Source organism: Mustela nigripes, chromosome 5 (genome assembly GCF_022355385.1).
Source record: "Mustela nigripes isolate SB6536 chromosome 5, MUSNIG.SB6536, whole genome shotgun sequence".
Taxonomy (NCBI): domain Eukaryota; kingdom Metazoa; phylum Chordata; class Mammalia; order Carnivora; family Mustelidae; genus Mustela; species Mustela nigripes.
In genome coordinates, this window is record NC_081561.1 from 30,973,178 (window position 1) to 30,989,074 (window position 15,897).

The window sequence follows — 15,897 nt, forward strand, 5'->3', positions numbered from 1 at the left end:
GTGCCTGGGTGGCTCAATCGGTTAAGCATCTGCCTTTGGCTCAGGTCTCTGGGTCCTGGGATCAAACCCTGCATTGGGCTTCCTGCTCAGTGGGGAGTCTGCTTCTCTTTCTCTCTCTTTCTCCCTCTGCCCCTCTACACTGCTCATTCTCTCTCTCTCTCAAATAAATAAAATCCTTAAAAAAAAAAAAAAAGAATGAGATCTCCTAGGATTGTAAAGTGAGAAGAGAGTCCAAGACCAAGCTTTGGACAGCTCCAATATTTAATGTCAAGATAGAGAAGGAAATGGTGATCAAAGGCAATCAGAGAGGTGAAAGGGATATCAGGAAAGTGTTGGGTCATATAGGCCAAAGGATTTTCCCAAGAAAGTGGAAGCCAATTTGCCATCTGCTGCTGGAAACCAAATACAAGGAGGTCTGCAAAGTCCATTGGATTTGGTTGTATGGAAGTCATTGGCGCAATTTAAAGAGAGTAAGACGAAGAAGCCCAACTGGAGTAGGTCGTGGGAAATGAGTGGGAGATGGGATATGGAAGCAGTCAATACTACCAACTCTTACTGGGATGTGAAAAGGAGGAGGATCATAGGGTTTTCTTTACTGTTGTTTTTCATTTGTTGTAATTATAATATTTATTATACTTTATAATATTTATTGGTTGGTTTTCTCTTCTTTATCTGTGTCTCTCCTTTCTCAAAACTGGAATCTAAGCTCTACGAGGGCAGGAACGAACCCTGTCTTGCCCAGGCTGTGCAGTATACAAGATGCTTGGGAATATTTTTTAATGGATTAGTGAATGAACCAATGCTAAATAAAAGGTTTGCAAAAGTAGTCCCCCCCAAAACAAAGTATATCAAGATATACCTTTGGATCCAAAGACAAATTCCAGCTTCATTTCTTTTAATACAAAGGCAATTTTAAGCTCCTTTGGTTAAATCTTGAGAATTGGACATTCAAGTTTATCTCTCCTCATGCCCCCAACCTCCCTGAAGTAAAGGGGGGGGAAAAAAGTCACAAGCTTATAAGGAAAAGAGGACAAGGAGAAGAGACTAATCAAACAGGAGAAGTCAACCTGTTAGGAATTGGAAAGCTGATAGAGCCAAGAGAAGAGTGTTAATTGACTTTGCCAACCTAGGAAAGCAAAACCATGGGGTAAGAGCAGTAGCTGTGAGTCACAAGACACAAGCTGATTCCTCAGGCAGAACTTAGAGAAGATAAAGGAACAGATACCACCCCCCACCCCCACCATTCCCTTTGAAAGCAGAGATACAGCGGGAAGATGGATTAAAAGTTTTTGAAGAAACACTTAGTTCTCCCCACAGTTGGTAAGCAGGCAACCTCCTAGGCCAGGACATTATTTCAGGGGAAGATTGGAGAAAGCCAAACCACACAGATTCTGGCCTTGGGACACGAGGCCCAGCTGAGAGCAGAGATGAGGCCCCATGCCAAGCACAGGGGCCTTTAGTAAAGTCCGTATCTCAAGCACTGAATCCTTCAGTTCCCTTTCCTCAGCTGCTTCCCAGAAAGGTACAATCTCCTTTCACCCCATGTTAGTCTGATTCTCTAAGAAAACTAACGTCAAGAAAAAATAGCTACAGATTTTGATATTTGAGGGTTATTCAGATTTTTTTAAAAATCTGGATTTTCCTAGAGTAAAGGCTACTAGTTCCCACCAGGATAGCAGAGTGATCTACCAGCTTGGTAGCTTTACCTTAAATGTGAGTGTTCAGTTAAGGATCACCAGATATTTGAGGAAGACTCTGGACAAGGGCAACAAATCAAAATAAAAAGTAAAAAAGAACATAAAGGAAAAGAGACAAAAGAGAAAAAGTCACAAAAACTGTGATAAACTTCCTCATAGATAAGATAGCATGCATATATATATATATATATATATATATATATATATATATATATATATGTATATATGTGAAAGAACAGGATGCTATGAAAAAATCAACAAAGAGCTGTAAGATCAACAGTATATGAGAAAAACTGAGGACTAATTTTAAGATCCTAATTTTACTTTTATGATGGCAAGAAGCTATTGGCATTTGAAAAGTAACAGTTGAGGGGCTCCTGACTGGCTGAGTCGGTGGGGCATGCCACTCTTGATCTTGCAGTTATGGGTTCAAGTCCCACATGGGGTGTAGAGATTACTTAAAAATAAGACCTTTTAAAAATAAATTAATTAAAAAATAAAAAGTAACAGGTGTTCTTATTATACTTAGTTCAAACAACAAACAAAAAGTATTTATCCTCTTTTTTTCTCCTGAAAATGACGTCTCTAAAGAAAGGAGTGCATCTTTTTCTTGAGAAATTACTCTCCTACTTGTTCTGCCTGTTTAGGTATTATACTGATTCAGCACTCAATGAATTAACAAAAGAATCCTTCCTGTTAAATAGATCCAAAGGGATAAAGGTGCATCTCTTGTTTTCCCCTGTCCCTCCACCACCTAGTTCACCTCCCAAGAGCCAAACCTTTGTACTAGTTTCTCCTGTCTCTTTCCACATAAGGCAATTAATTTACTGTGAAACCAGTGATGCTTTGGCATCAGGCTTCCTTCCTTACTTGCTCAGGACCCTTCCCGGGCCCTGAACCCAATTTTGATTTGAATTTTTTGTATTTTTTTTAAACTTTCTTAAAAAGGGCCACCAGAATTGTACAAGTGTCAGGGGTCTCCAAACCTGGATCTACCAGAGATGGCATGTCTTCATATATAAGCCTGTATTCATACATATTCTTTAAGAATACATAAATGATAGTGTACCATTCTCTTTCTCTGCCTTACTTTTTTATGCTTAATATCCTTTTAAAGATTATTTATTCATTTATTTGACATAGAGAGCGAGCGCACAAGCAGAGGGAGTGGCAGAGGAAAAGGGAGAAGCAGACTTCTCAATGAGCAGGGAGCCCAGTGTGGGTGTAAAAATAAACACCAGACAAATTCGGGGTTTGGGATAGAGAGTGTAAGTGAGAGATAACCAGCAACTGGGGCGTATATAGACCCACAAACATCCCACAAGAGTAAGAGTCAGTATGAACATCTGCCTCTGCAAGAGGAAACCCAAACCGCTTCTGGTCTCCCCTCACCTCCTTGCACCTGCTTGGGTGGGAAGGGATCCTAGAAAGAAATGCAGGAAAAGAAGACAACCACACGGTGCCTGGTTCCCACTGTAGCTTTCCAATGTCAAGCCAGTCCTAGCTGGCCAAAAGAAACGTAATTAAAAGTGAAGCTTGGAGGACTTTTTATATCAGAGGTTGAGCAGATGTGATCTGCGGCCTTCCTGAGTATGGTGCAGGAGCAGTGGAAGAACCAGCCCAGCAAGGCAGGTTCCAATGGGCACTGGGAGAAGAGGAGACAGCTATTACTCGATTACAATCTGCAAGTCCACAGACTCAATGTATTGTTCAGAAGTAAAAGTTACAGCTCGTAGTAAGTGTTATGAGCGAAAGACACAGTGTGAGAGAGAATTAGAGATATAGCGTGGAAAGACATTTAGTTACTTGACAGAGTGACCGTGAAAGGGCTCCCAAAGCTGACTTCAAGAAGGAGAATGAACCAGTCTTAGCATTTCAAGCGGAAGAAGTGGCTAAGTGGGGAAAGTCCCAAGGCAGAGAAGAAGACCTTGGCATGTTCTAGGGCAATTCTTGCTTTCTTTGTTAACCACAATATATGGGCTAAAAACAGAACTACAAACAAACACCCACACGCACACATTTTATCTGCAAATCAGAACAGTCACATCTAAAACAAAAGTATCATGGAACTCTCCTTTTACCTAAAATGCTCAAATGGATTCTGGTATTTAACATCAGATTCACTGAGATATCATTTACATACAGTAAAATTCACTCTTTGTAGGTTCTATGTGTTTTGATAAATTTATGCAATCACTTACATCACCACAATCAAGCTACAGAACAATTTTCAAAATTCCTTCCTGCTATTTTCAAAAAAGATTTTATTTATTTGACAGATATCACAAGAAGGCGGAGAGGCAGGCAGAAAGAGAGAGAGGGAAGCAGGCTCCCACTGAGTGGAGAGCCTGATGCGGGACTCAATCCCAAGACCCTGAGATCATGACCCTGAGATCACAGACCCTGAGCCAAAGGCAGAGGCTTTAACCCACTGAGCCACCCAGGTGCCCCATCCTGCTATTTTGTAGTCAATTTCCTCACCACAACATGTTGCTACTGGCAATCACTGATTTCTGCCACTAAGGGTTTTTTTTAAGAAATGGTTTTTCTCAATGAGTCTGTCTAGATGTTTATTAATGTTAATGATCTTTTTGAAAAACCTGCTTCAGGTTTCATTGTTCTTTCTCTACAGTTCTTTTGTTCTCAATTTTATTGATTTCTGCCCTTTTCTTATGTCCTTCCTCCTTCGCTTTGGATTTAATTTGCTCTTTTTTTTTTTTTAAAGATTTTATTTATTTATTTGACACACAGAGATGACAAGTAGGCAGAGAGGCAGGCAGAGAGAGAAAAGAGGAGGCAGGCTCCCTGCTGAGCAGAGAGCCTGATGTGGGGCTCGATCCCAGGACCCTGAGATCATGACCTGAGCGGAAGGCAGAGGCTTTAACCCACTGAGCCACCCAGGCGCCCCTAATTTGCTCTTTTTAAAAAATTTCTGGTTTCTTAAGGTGGAAGATTAGATTACTGATTTGAAATTTTTCTTGTTTTCTAGTTTAATGTTTAAACTTCCATTTAAAAAAAAATAAACTTCCATTTAAGCATTGCTTTAGTGGTATCCACAAATTTTGATAATTTTGTGTTTCATTTTTATTCACTTCAAAATATTCTCTGATTTCCCGTGTGACTTTTTATTTGACCCATGGCTTTTTGAAGAAGTGTGTTGTTTAATTTGCAAATATTTGGGAGATTTTCCAAATGTCATTCTGTTATTGATTTTTAATTTAATTTGGTTGTAATAAGAGAACATACTTTTATGATTTCAATTAGTTTAAATTTGGTGAGGCTTTTTTTTATGGCCCAGAATGCAATCTGTCTTGATAAGTGTTCCATGTATTCTTGAAAACAATGTTGTTTTTCTGTTGTTGAGTGGAATGTTCCCTAAATGTCACTTAGATCAAATTTATTGATAATGTGTTCAGGCCTTTATATCTGTGCTGATTTTCTGTTTAGTTGTCTTATCAATTACTGAGACAGGAATATGTTGAAGTCTCCAACTATAACTATGGATTTATCTATTTTGCCTTTCACTTTTAGAAGTTTTACTGTATATATTTTGAAGCTGTGTTCAATGCACGACCCTTTAGGACTGTTATGTCTTCATGAATTGATTCCATTATGGTTGGGTCCATATTTATCCCTGGAAATATTCCTTATTGGGAAGTCTGATTTGTCTGGTACGAATATAGCCCTTCTGCTTTCTTTTGATTAGTGTTTGCATAGTATACCTTTTTGTATCCTATTATTTTTAGCTAAAAATTGCTCTATATTTTATGTGTTTCTAGTAGAGAGCATATAATTTGTGTCTTGCTTTCATTTGTGCAACACAGTTCAAAAGTAAAATAGGTAGCTGATAGAGTGAGAGAAAATATTCCCAATACATATAGACAACAAAAGACCAATATGAAAATAGATGAAGAATTTCTACAAATCAATAGGAAAAAGACAAAAAACACAATAGAAAAGTGAGCAAAAAACCTGAAGGGACATTTCATGAAACTGATATTCAATGGCCAATGAATTTAGGAAAAAGTACTTAACTTCATTAATCATCAGAGAAATTCTAATTAAACCACAGTGCAATCCCACTACATATCCCCAGAAGGGCTAAAATAAAAAAGATTAACAATAACAAGAGTTGGCAAGGATGTGGAGCAACTAGAGCTCTCATACACCACTGGTGTAAATGTAAAGTTGGTACAACTCCTTTGGAAAATTTCTGGCAGCATCCAAATTGAATATGGATATACATATGTATCTTCTGTGGCTAAGCAATTCCACTCTTAGATACAAATGGCCAACAAAATACATGTATAATGTCTACCAAAAACATTTACTAAAATGTTCATGGTAGCACCAGGCATAGTAGCTCCATACTGGAAACTATACAGATGACATTAATAGTAGAATGGATAAATTGCAGTTTATTCTCACAATGGGACATTATAGGAATGAGAATGAACTACAGTGGCGCACAATAACATGGATGAATCTCATTGAAATAATGTTGAATGAGAGAAATCCGACACAAAGATGATTTACTGTGTGACTTCATTTATGTAAAATGCAAAATGGTCAACATTAATCTCTATATTAGAATCAGGAAAGGATTGTCCTTGTAGGTAGTGATTGGAAGGAGTATATGTGGCCATCCCATAAGGTAATATTCTGAAATATTCTGTTTCTTTCTCTTGAGGGTAGTTGCAGGGCTATGTTCACTTTGTGAAAAAATATCAAGTTGTATATTTATGATATGTACACTTAGGGCATGCATGTTATACTTCAATAAAAATTTTTCAGTGAAGGGGCACCTGGGTGGCTCAGTGGGATAAGCCGCTGCCTTCGGCTCAGGTCATGATCTCGCAGTCCTGGGATTGAGTCCCGCATCGGGCTCTCTACTCAGCAGGGAGCCTGCTTCCTCCTCTCTCTCTCTCTGCCTGCCTCTCTGCCTACTTGTGATCTCTCTCTGTCAAATAAATAAATAAAATCTTTAAAAAAAAAATTTTTCAGTGAAGAGACTGGAAAACAAAAGTCAAATAAATTTTATAAAAGCCTCTTAACAAAAAACAACAGACCATTGATTCCTACTTTCACCTGCATTCCTAGGGTTCTTAGTCTTTATTTTATTTATCTGTTTATTTGGGCATTAATTTTATGATTTTATTATCAAAGTTATTCATGGACACAGTTTAAATACTTCTACAGGGCTTGTTATGGAAAACAATACTACCCCATCCCTGGCCTTATCTGCCCACTTCTCATTCCCACCATCAGTCCAACATAGTTCATTTTGATCAGATGAATATTCATTATTTATCTATTATGACTGCACAAATGTTACTGTGTAACCTCTCATTTTCCCTTGACCTAATAATTACCCTTTTGGGTATTTATTTCTATGTTCTTACCATGAATTCAATGCCCAGATATCCCCTGATACATATTTCTTCTCAATTTCTTCAAACACATTATGTAGTCTATCACTCTTCTGAATGAAACTCCCTCTTGAAACCTCCGACCCCTCTAAAGTGTACTGGCCGCCCTCCAGTCCTTGGGGTTTCCCTTCACTGCCTTCCTAGGAATTCTTTCCCTCCTCTCTTTGACAGATCTCCTGTTTCATACATATCAGGTCTTCTTTTTTATTTATCTCTTTGTTGTAGTAGAACACATCCTCTAAAAGTTTCTGAAAAAAGGGTGCATGGGAAGTAAATGCTTTGAGATTTCCCATGTCTGAAAAATGTATTTGGGACACTAGACTGGAAAAAAAAATGTTCCTCAGAAATTTGAAGGCACCGGGGCTCCTGGGTGGCTCAGTTTGTTAAGCATTTGCCTTCGGCTCAGGTCATGATCCCAGAGTCCAGGGATTGAGCTCCACATTGCATCGGGAGGTCCCTGCTCAGCAGGGAGTCTGGCTCTCCCTCTTCCCCTCACCCTGCTCATGCTCTCTCTCTTTCTCTCTCTCAAATAAATAAATAAAATCTTTTTAAAAAAATAAAGAAGAACTTTGAGGGGATTGCTTCACTGTGTTTTAGCTTCCAGTGGACAACATTCTGGCACTTGATCCTTTATATAAAACCTGTTTTATCTTCTCTAGAAGTTTTTAGGATCTCCCCTTTGTCCTCACTAGTGAAATTTTAAAATGATATTGCTCTGGAACTGGAATATTTTCTTCAATATGCGGGGCACCTTCACTTTATAAACTCATGTCCATCAGTTCTGGGAGATTTTCTTAAATTATTTCTTTGATGATATCCTTCCAAATGTTCTCTTTTTTTTTAAATTTTATTTATTTATTTGACAGACAGAGATCACAAGTATGCAGAGAGGCAGGCAGAGAGAGAGGGGGAAGCAGGCTCCCCAATAAGCAGAGAGTCTGATGCGGGGCTCGATTCCAGTACCCTGGGATCATGACCTGAGCTGAAGGCAGAGGCTTTAACCCACTGAGCCACCCAGGTGACCCTCTATTCTGTCTTTATACAATTCCCCAAATCATGTATTGGACCTCTTGGACTGCCTGAATTTTTTTTTCCTCTCATTTTTTATATTGTTTTCTTTTTATTCTACTTCCTAGGGGATATCTCTGACTTTATTTTTCATATCTTCTTTTTCTTTTCTTATCTTCTTTTTTGTCCATCTTCCATATTATGTTTTTCATATCTGCTGTCACTTTTTTTTTTTAATTTTCGGAAGTTTTGTTTTGTTTTCTGAATGCTATTTTTTTATAATCTTCTTATTTTATGACTCTAATTTCTTAATTCTTTTGAGGATATTAATAATAGATTTTTGGTATGTTTTCTTCTCCCGTTTTAGTCTCTGTTTCCTCCAAGTTATTTTATTTTTGTTCTGTTTGATCTCCATATTTCAAGACAGATTTTTTTTTCTTGAATTTCTGGTCATCCTTGACTGTTTATATTTAGAAGGGGGCACTACAAGGCTGATTAGAAGTTCCACTCAATTTGCATGGGCATTTTCAGTTTTGTTGTGATTGTCTTAGTTTGGGTACTCTCAAAAGAGATCCTGAGACATATACTGTAATGGAACTACTCAGTGGAAACATAGGTAGGAGAGCACGGAAGTAAAACGGGAAAGAGAAGGCAGCCATAATGCTAACAATGACTGAGAATGACTAAGGCTTAATCCTATGGAGAAATTCTGAGAAAATGGTGTAAAACACACACCTCAGTATTGCAAGCAAGGGGAAGGGAAACCGGGTATTAATACAACAAATCCTGACAGTCATTGGTTGAGAATCACTCTCAGTGGGGAGGTTATTAATTCCCTAACACTTCTGGCCTGCCATATACCTAAGCAGAATAGCTTTCCCTGGCTTTGGAGAGAGACCACAGGCAAAGAGCCTCAGAGGCTGACAGCTGAAGTCAGCAAGAGTACACTGAAGTGCGACTGCCCAGGGGATATGGGTGGGGTAGTGATCTAGCTGGGCTATCACTTAGATACACCCATCTGCATTTTTAGATCTTTTCTTTTGCCCTTGTCAAAAGGACAAAAAGAGTATCTCCTGTGTGAAAGGTTCTAGTGTGACTGCCAGAGTTCTAAGTGATCTAAGTGGGGGGAAAAGACTGTGAGTCCCAACTTTCAGTGGAAAACTCTAAACTTTCACCTCCTATTTTAGGATGACACCCTTGCTGTCTGTGTTCTCGTCTAGAGACCCTCTACTTGGTAACTTCTAGGATATAAATCCTCAAACTTACACTAGTTTGGGAGAGGAAGTCCCATACCTGTTCTCAGAGGAGAGGTATTTGGGGTTCAGCTGCCTCTTAAGTGGACTTCCAACTAGACATTCTGCTTTTGGCCGCGTATTCACCTCCTTAGGTGGCTGTGACTGATTCCTTCAGCAGCTTCTGTGATGTAAATTTGGATGCTGCTCTGCTTTCCTCAGCTCCCTAGGGCCTGCTAAATTGGTTACCACTCGCTTTTCAGCTTTCCAGTTTCCAACATGTTGTTGCTGTTGTCTCCTTTTCTATTCTCTTTGCTGTGTGATTTTGAGCATTAAAAAGAATTCTTTAGCTGAATTCCTTCTGTGTCCTTTTATAACCTATATTTTAAAATTACGGACATTTGTGACATTTTACCTCCAGCTGACTGGAGAATTCCACTTCAGTAGCTTCTCAGATTGTCACCAAGTTAGATGAAGAGCAGAGCATCTTGTCTGGCTGGTGAAGGTGTCTCCCCTTCTACTTTCTGCCTTCATTGCTTTAGAAGCTTGAGAGCACTGATTGACCTTTTGCTTTGTATCTAAGAAAGAGAAAGTGATAATGTGAGTCTGCTCACCATCACCCCAAGCCCCAGCACAAGTTTGAGCGCCAGTGGTTTGTAGGCCCCAGTTCATCAGCGGAAGAAGCTGTTTCCTGAGAGACATCAGGGATGCCAGACACAAGTTCTACTACTGTAGGACTCATTGTCCCAGTTTGTCACAAACCCCAGCATTGATGTGGTGTTCTGAGGATCGGTTGATGGCATGTAGGGTATCAGTTGTAGTAACAGCAAAGCTTCCTTAGCAGCTCTGAAAACTATGAGGATTGAACCAGAATGAGAGAGGAGGAACATGGCAGATACTATGGTGGCTATAGCTGATGTTTGCAAACACACATAAGGCCTCTTGTGGGCTCATCTAAAAACACCAAGGGAGGGAACTTTCTGCCAGACTGGTTGAAGCAGGTTGAGACCTATGGTGGTCTGCTGCATTGTGACTCCTAGGGGATGCCTCCCAGTATTTACAACATTGAGTAATTCCCTCTCTTTGACTCAGTGCCGGCCCTGTCACAATGTAACCAGTAGGGTACACTGGACGTGACTAAGACTCAGTTCTGAGCCTAAGCCTAAAGGGACCCTAGCAGGTTCCATTTTTCCTCTCTTGGGAACTTAGAATCTCTAGGTAAGAAGTCTGTCTACTGTGTTGGAGTTACTGTGTGGAAAGGTCAAATGGAGAGGGAGGGGCCCTGAGATTTCACAATAAGGAACTGAGGAAGCCAGTGATGATGAGAATTGAGGCCTCAGATATATGACCCCAGTTGAGCAATTGCTGTCATCCCCTGGCCACTTGAGCCCTCCAAGCTGAGGCTTAAGACATGTGAATGATGAAGCCCTTGTGTACATTCCAGTCCCAGCAGACACCTATGAATCAGAAGCAAGCTATGGCCTGCTGGAATTCCTGACCCACTGCATTGTGAGAAACGATAAAATAATTACTATTTTCAGATACCAAGTTTTGGTGTAGTTTGTTGTGTATCAACAGATAACCAACTGAACCAGAAGAACTCTGGGTTCTTGATGTTTGAGGCACTTCCTCTACCCACCAAGAATGTCTGATGACATTTAGACCATGTTCAAAAAGGACTAAACATGCAGGGCAGATAAAAACAGACTGGTCTGGAAGAAAACATGGATTCTAGAATTTTTAAAAATCTCTAAAAATATGAACTTAGGCATTGTTTTCTTTACTTACTGTTAGGCTTCAAAAGCCTCACAAGAGTGGGAAATGTCCCAAACATTACCGCCAGATTGAGTGGCATTTTGACCTGTCCTAGTATGAGTTCCCTCTAATATGTGGCAAGGGAGCTAGGGCCTTACTCTCCACTTGTGATTTTTTTTGCAGTGGCTTAAATCTGATGCCTTTAGTTTAAAGCCAGGTTAAGTAAACTCACTTTCATACTTGTTTTAAAAATAAACTCCTACAAGAAAGGACATACTCATCTTTATAGAATCCTCCCCATGTGGTGCTGACACATTGTCTCAAGAGGTACCTTAATCTAAGGAAAGGATGATGAGGTTAGAAATCACAGAGGATAGGGTTTGAATCCCACCTCTTTCATGTTCTAGCTGTGAAGCTTTGGAGAAGTTATTTAACCTCTTTCAGTCTGTGTTCCTTCATCATTAAAAAGTGAAAATGCTAATACCTACCTTGAAGGATTGCTTTGAGAATAAAATGAGGTAATGTGTATGAAAGTACATAAAATACTGCTTGGGCATATGGTTAAGACTCAAAAATACCTTGACTTCATTTTGCTGCGTTCAAAGGTTATTGGTGCCAGGATTATGGGCTCAAGGAAGCTGAAAGAGGAGCCAGAGGGCTAGACAGCCCAGTGACAGTTTGGTTGGGTCACCATTACTGCCTTCTCTTCTCTCTATTGCCATTGACATGGATGGTAGAGATAAAAGATCTTCAAAATAGTAACCAATTATCCTATCTCTCCTGTAACCCCTGTCCTTATTCTCTTCACAGAGAACAAGGGTTCTGGTTTTATCTCAAGAAAAGAATGATAATAGTTAACACCAATTATAAATGTGTCAATTTTTTTGCGTTGGGGTTTTAAAAGCCAGACTTGCGGCATAAGAAAAATGTTTTGAAAGAATAATTGGCCGGGTGCCTGGGTGGCTCAGTCTATTAAGCAGATGCCTTTGGATCAGGTCATGATCCCAGGGTCTTGGGGTCAAACCCCACATTGGGCTCCCTGCTCAGGATGTAGTCTGCTTCTCCCTCTCCTTCTGCCTGTCCTCCCTACTTGTGTGCTCTCTCTATTGCCCTCTCTGTCTCTCTGAAATAAATAAAATCTTAAAAAGGCAAATAATTGGAGGACTGATTTTACTCAACATTGTCACACATATGTATATACACATGCATACACCCACACTGACACATGTGTCCATGTCCACACTCAAAGAAGTGGACAAAACTTCACTGGACTTCAGAGTAGGGAAGTCAAGTAGAGCAGGGAGCTGGAATAAGTTTAACCATTGGCTTAGATCCTTAGAAACTATTAATGTGTTTTTCTCTTTGCCCTTAGCAAGGAAATGACCTCCTCCTTACTTGGTTATGGCATCAATATGCTTGTGAGGAGGTTCAGATTGCTGAGAGAGGAAAAGAGGGGCACCTGTGTGGCTCAGTCACTTGAGCATTCAGCTCCTGATTTCAGCTCAGGTCCTGGTCTCAGGGTTTTGGGATCAAGCTCCACCAGTCTTGGGCGCTGTGCTCATCAGAGCACAGAGGCACACTCTGCCTCTCCCTTGCTTTCTCTATCCCTCTGAGATTTAAAAAAAAAAAAAAATTTTTTTTAAAGAAAAGAGGGGAGCCTGGATGGCTCAGTTGGTTACGTGTCCAACTCTTGGTCTCAGCCCAAGTCATGATCTCATGGTCATGGGATTGAACCCTGCATGAGATCTGTGCTCACTGTGGAATCTGCTCCAGATTCTTCCCTCTCCTTCTACCCCTCCTTGCTTCTTAAAAAAGGAAAGAGCCAATATGCATTGAAATTCAAAATGGGATTTTTCAGCAAGACAAAATATGCTTGAACACTAGACTCTGTGAGAAATAATTTTCTATATTCACTTAGCACCTATTTAAGATCAAGTTCCAGGGGTGCCTGGGTGGTTTAGTCATTAGGCATCTGCCTCCTGCTCAGGTTATGATCCCAGAGTCCTGGGATCAAGCCCTGAACTGGGCTCTCTGCTCAGCAGAAATCTTGCTTCTTTCTCTAGTTTCCAAAACTTTTTCATCACCCCATTAAACCGCTTCACATTCATTAAGTGAACACTCCATTTTCCCCCTGACTTCATCCCCTAGTAACCTCTAATCCGCTTTCTATATCTATGGATTTGCCTATTTGCCTATAGACTGCATATATCTTATGAAAAGGAATCACACATGGGTGCCTGGGTGGCTCAATTGGTTGAGCGTCTGACTTTGGCTCAGGTCGTGATCTCAGGGTCATGATCAGGGCAGGGTGTCTGCTGGTCTCTCTCCCTCTGCCTCTCTCCCTGCTCATGTGTGCCCCCCCCAAATAAATACATAAAATCTTAAAAAAAAAAAAAAAAAAAGGAACCACACAGGGCATCTTGTTGGCTCAGTCCATTAAGCCTTCCACTCTTGGTTTTGGCTCAGGTCATTATCTCAGGGTCTTGAGATCGCCTGGCATTGGGCTCCTTGCTCACTGGGAGTCTGCTTCCCTTCTTTCTCTCCCTCTGCTCACCCCCCACCCCTGCTCATGCTCTCTCTCTCTAAGATAAGGAAATAAATCTTAAAAAAAAAAAAAGGGGAATCACACTATATGTGATCTTTTGTGTCTAGCTTCTTACATTTAACATAATGTTTTGGGGGTTCATCAAAGTAGCGTGTATCAAAAAAAAAAAAAAGTAGCCTGTTTCAGTACTACATTCCTTTATATGGCTGAATCCTTACTATTCCATTCTATGTATATATCATAATTTGTTTAGCCATTCATCAGTTGATGGACACTTGGGTTGTTTCTACCTTTTGACTATTGTAAATAGTGCCGCTACAAACATTCTGTACAATTTTCTGTGTGGACGTATGCTTTTATTTCTCAGGTAAAATTGATGGTTCATGCACAAAACGACCCTGCTTAAAGGGGAAAGGACAGTTTCTAGTCGGTAGTAGGATACTGTTGCAGTAAGGAAAAGAGGCCAGCATGAATGAAACTCAACTCTGATTTGGACAGAGGTAACTGGGCATTTATAAGGGAGAATGAGGGAACAGGAAGGAGGGGTGAGTAGCTGACTTTGTAAAGTGAAGAATTACAAAAAGCAGGAAGTGGAGTGGTTGATCATGTGACATCCATTTAGGTTTATTAACTGGTGCTTATCCAGGTTAGGCTGTCACACTCCTACAGAGGCTGGGAGACAGGGGCATACCTTGAGGTGTTGATTGGAACAAACAGTAAGTTCTTTGGCAGCCTCGAGTTTTCTCAGGCAGGCACTTTAAGTGGGACAGGGTCATCCATCCTAGGGATGTGGTATTGAACTATTAGGAACAATGCTGTGGTAATTAAGTCTTTATAGGGCTAGATGGAAAGGGTTTAGAGGAACATGGCTAGAGTTCGGTCAGTCATATGGTAATTCTGTACTTAATTTTTGAAAGAACCCTGGTTATCTTTGTGTGCCTTTTGAAATACATGTGAATATACTGCTATTTCAAAAATTAAAGTAGTAATAAACGCACATTATAGAAGACATCATACATAGGCATATAACCAAGAAGAATTACTATCAAGAATTTATGGAGAACTTCCTCAAATCAATATAAGACAATAACCCCAACAGAAAAAGTGAAAATAGTATGAAAGATAACTCAAAGAAGAAACAAAAACTGTCAATTAAAATAACAATGAGATAACATTTTACATCCATCAAATCAGCAAAGATGAGTCCACTAATAACAAATGTTGGTGACTCTATGGGGCAACAGGGACCCTCTTTTCTTTTTAAGATTTTTTTTATTTATTTGAGAGAAAGAGAGAGAGCACGAGATGGAGAGAGAGAGAGAGCAGAAGCAGGGTGGTGGGGGAGAGGGAGAAGTGGACTCCCCGCCGAGCAGGGAGCCTGACATGGGGCTCCCTCACCCCAGGACTCTGAGATCATGACCTGAGCCAAAGGCAGAGACTTGACTGAGTAACCTAGGCACCCCGCAGGTTTGAGGAATTTAAGGAAGCTTTGTAGCTGGATTTGCCCTGGAGGAATCTGGCCATGTGGACATCATGAGCAGCACACTGGACCATTTAAGCCATGGCGACGAAAAACATATGTAAGGCCTTCTCTTTTTTTAAGGTTTTATTTTTAAGTAGTCTCTACACCCAACCTGGGGCTTGAATTCACAATCCCAAGATCAAGAGTCACTTAATCTACTAACTGAGCCAGCCAGGCACCTCTTTAAGGCCGTCTTTAGGGGTGTCTGGGTGGCTCAGTTAAGTGTCTGCCTTCAGTTCGGGTCATGATCCTGGAGATCCATTTCAAGCCCCATATCGGGCTCCCTGCCCGGGAGCTTCTCCCTCTGCCCCTCACCCCGTTTGTGTGTGCTGTCTCTCTCAAGTAAATAAACAAATAAATAAATAAATAAAACTTTAAAAGAAAGAAAGGTCTCCTTTATAAAGAAAATATAATGGGCACCTGACTGGCTCAGTTAGTAGAGCTAGCACCACTTGATGTCGGGGTTGTGAGTTCAAGTAAAGATTACTTGAAAGTAATGTCTTTTTTTTTTTATTTTTTAAACTTCAAGTTTATTTTTTTATTTATTATTATTTTTTAAAGATTTTATTTATTCTTCAGAGAGAGAGGGAGAGAGAGCGAGCACAGGCAGACAGAATGGCAGGCAGAGGCTGAGGGAGAAGCAGGCTCCCTGCTGAGCAAGGAGCCGGATGTGGGACTCGATCCCAGGACGCTGGGATCATGACCTCTC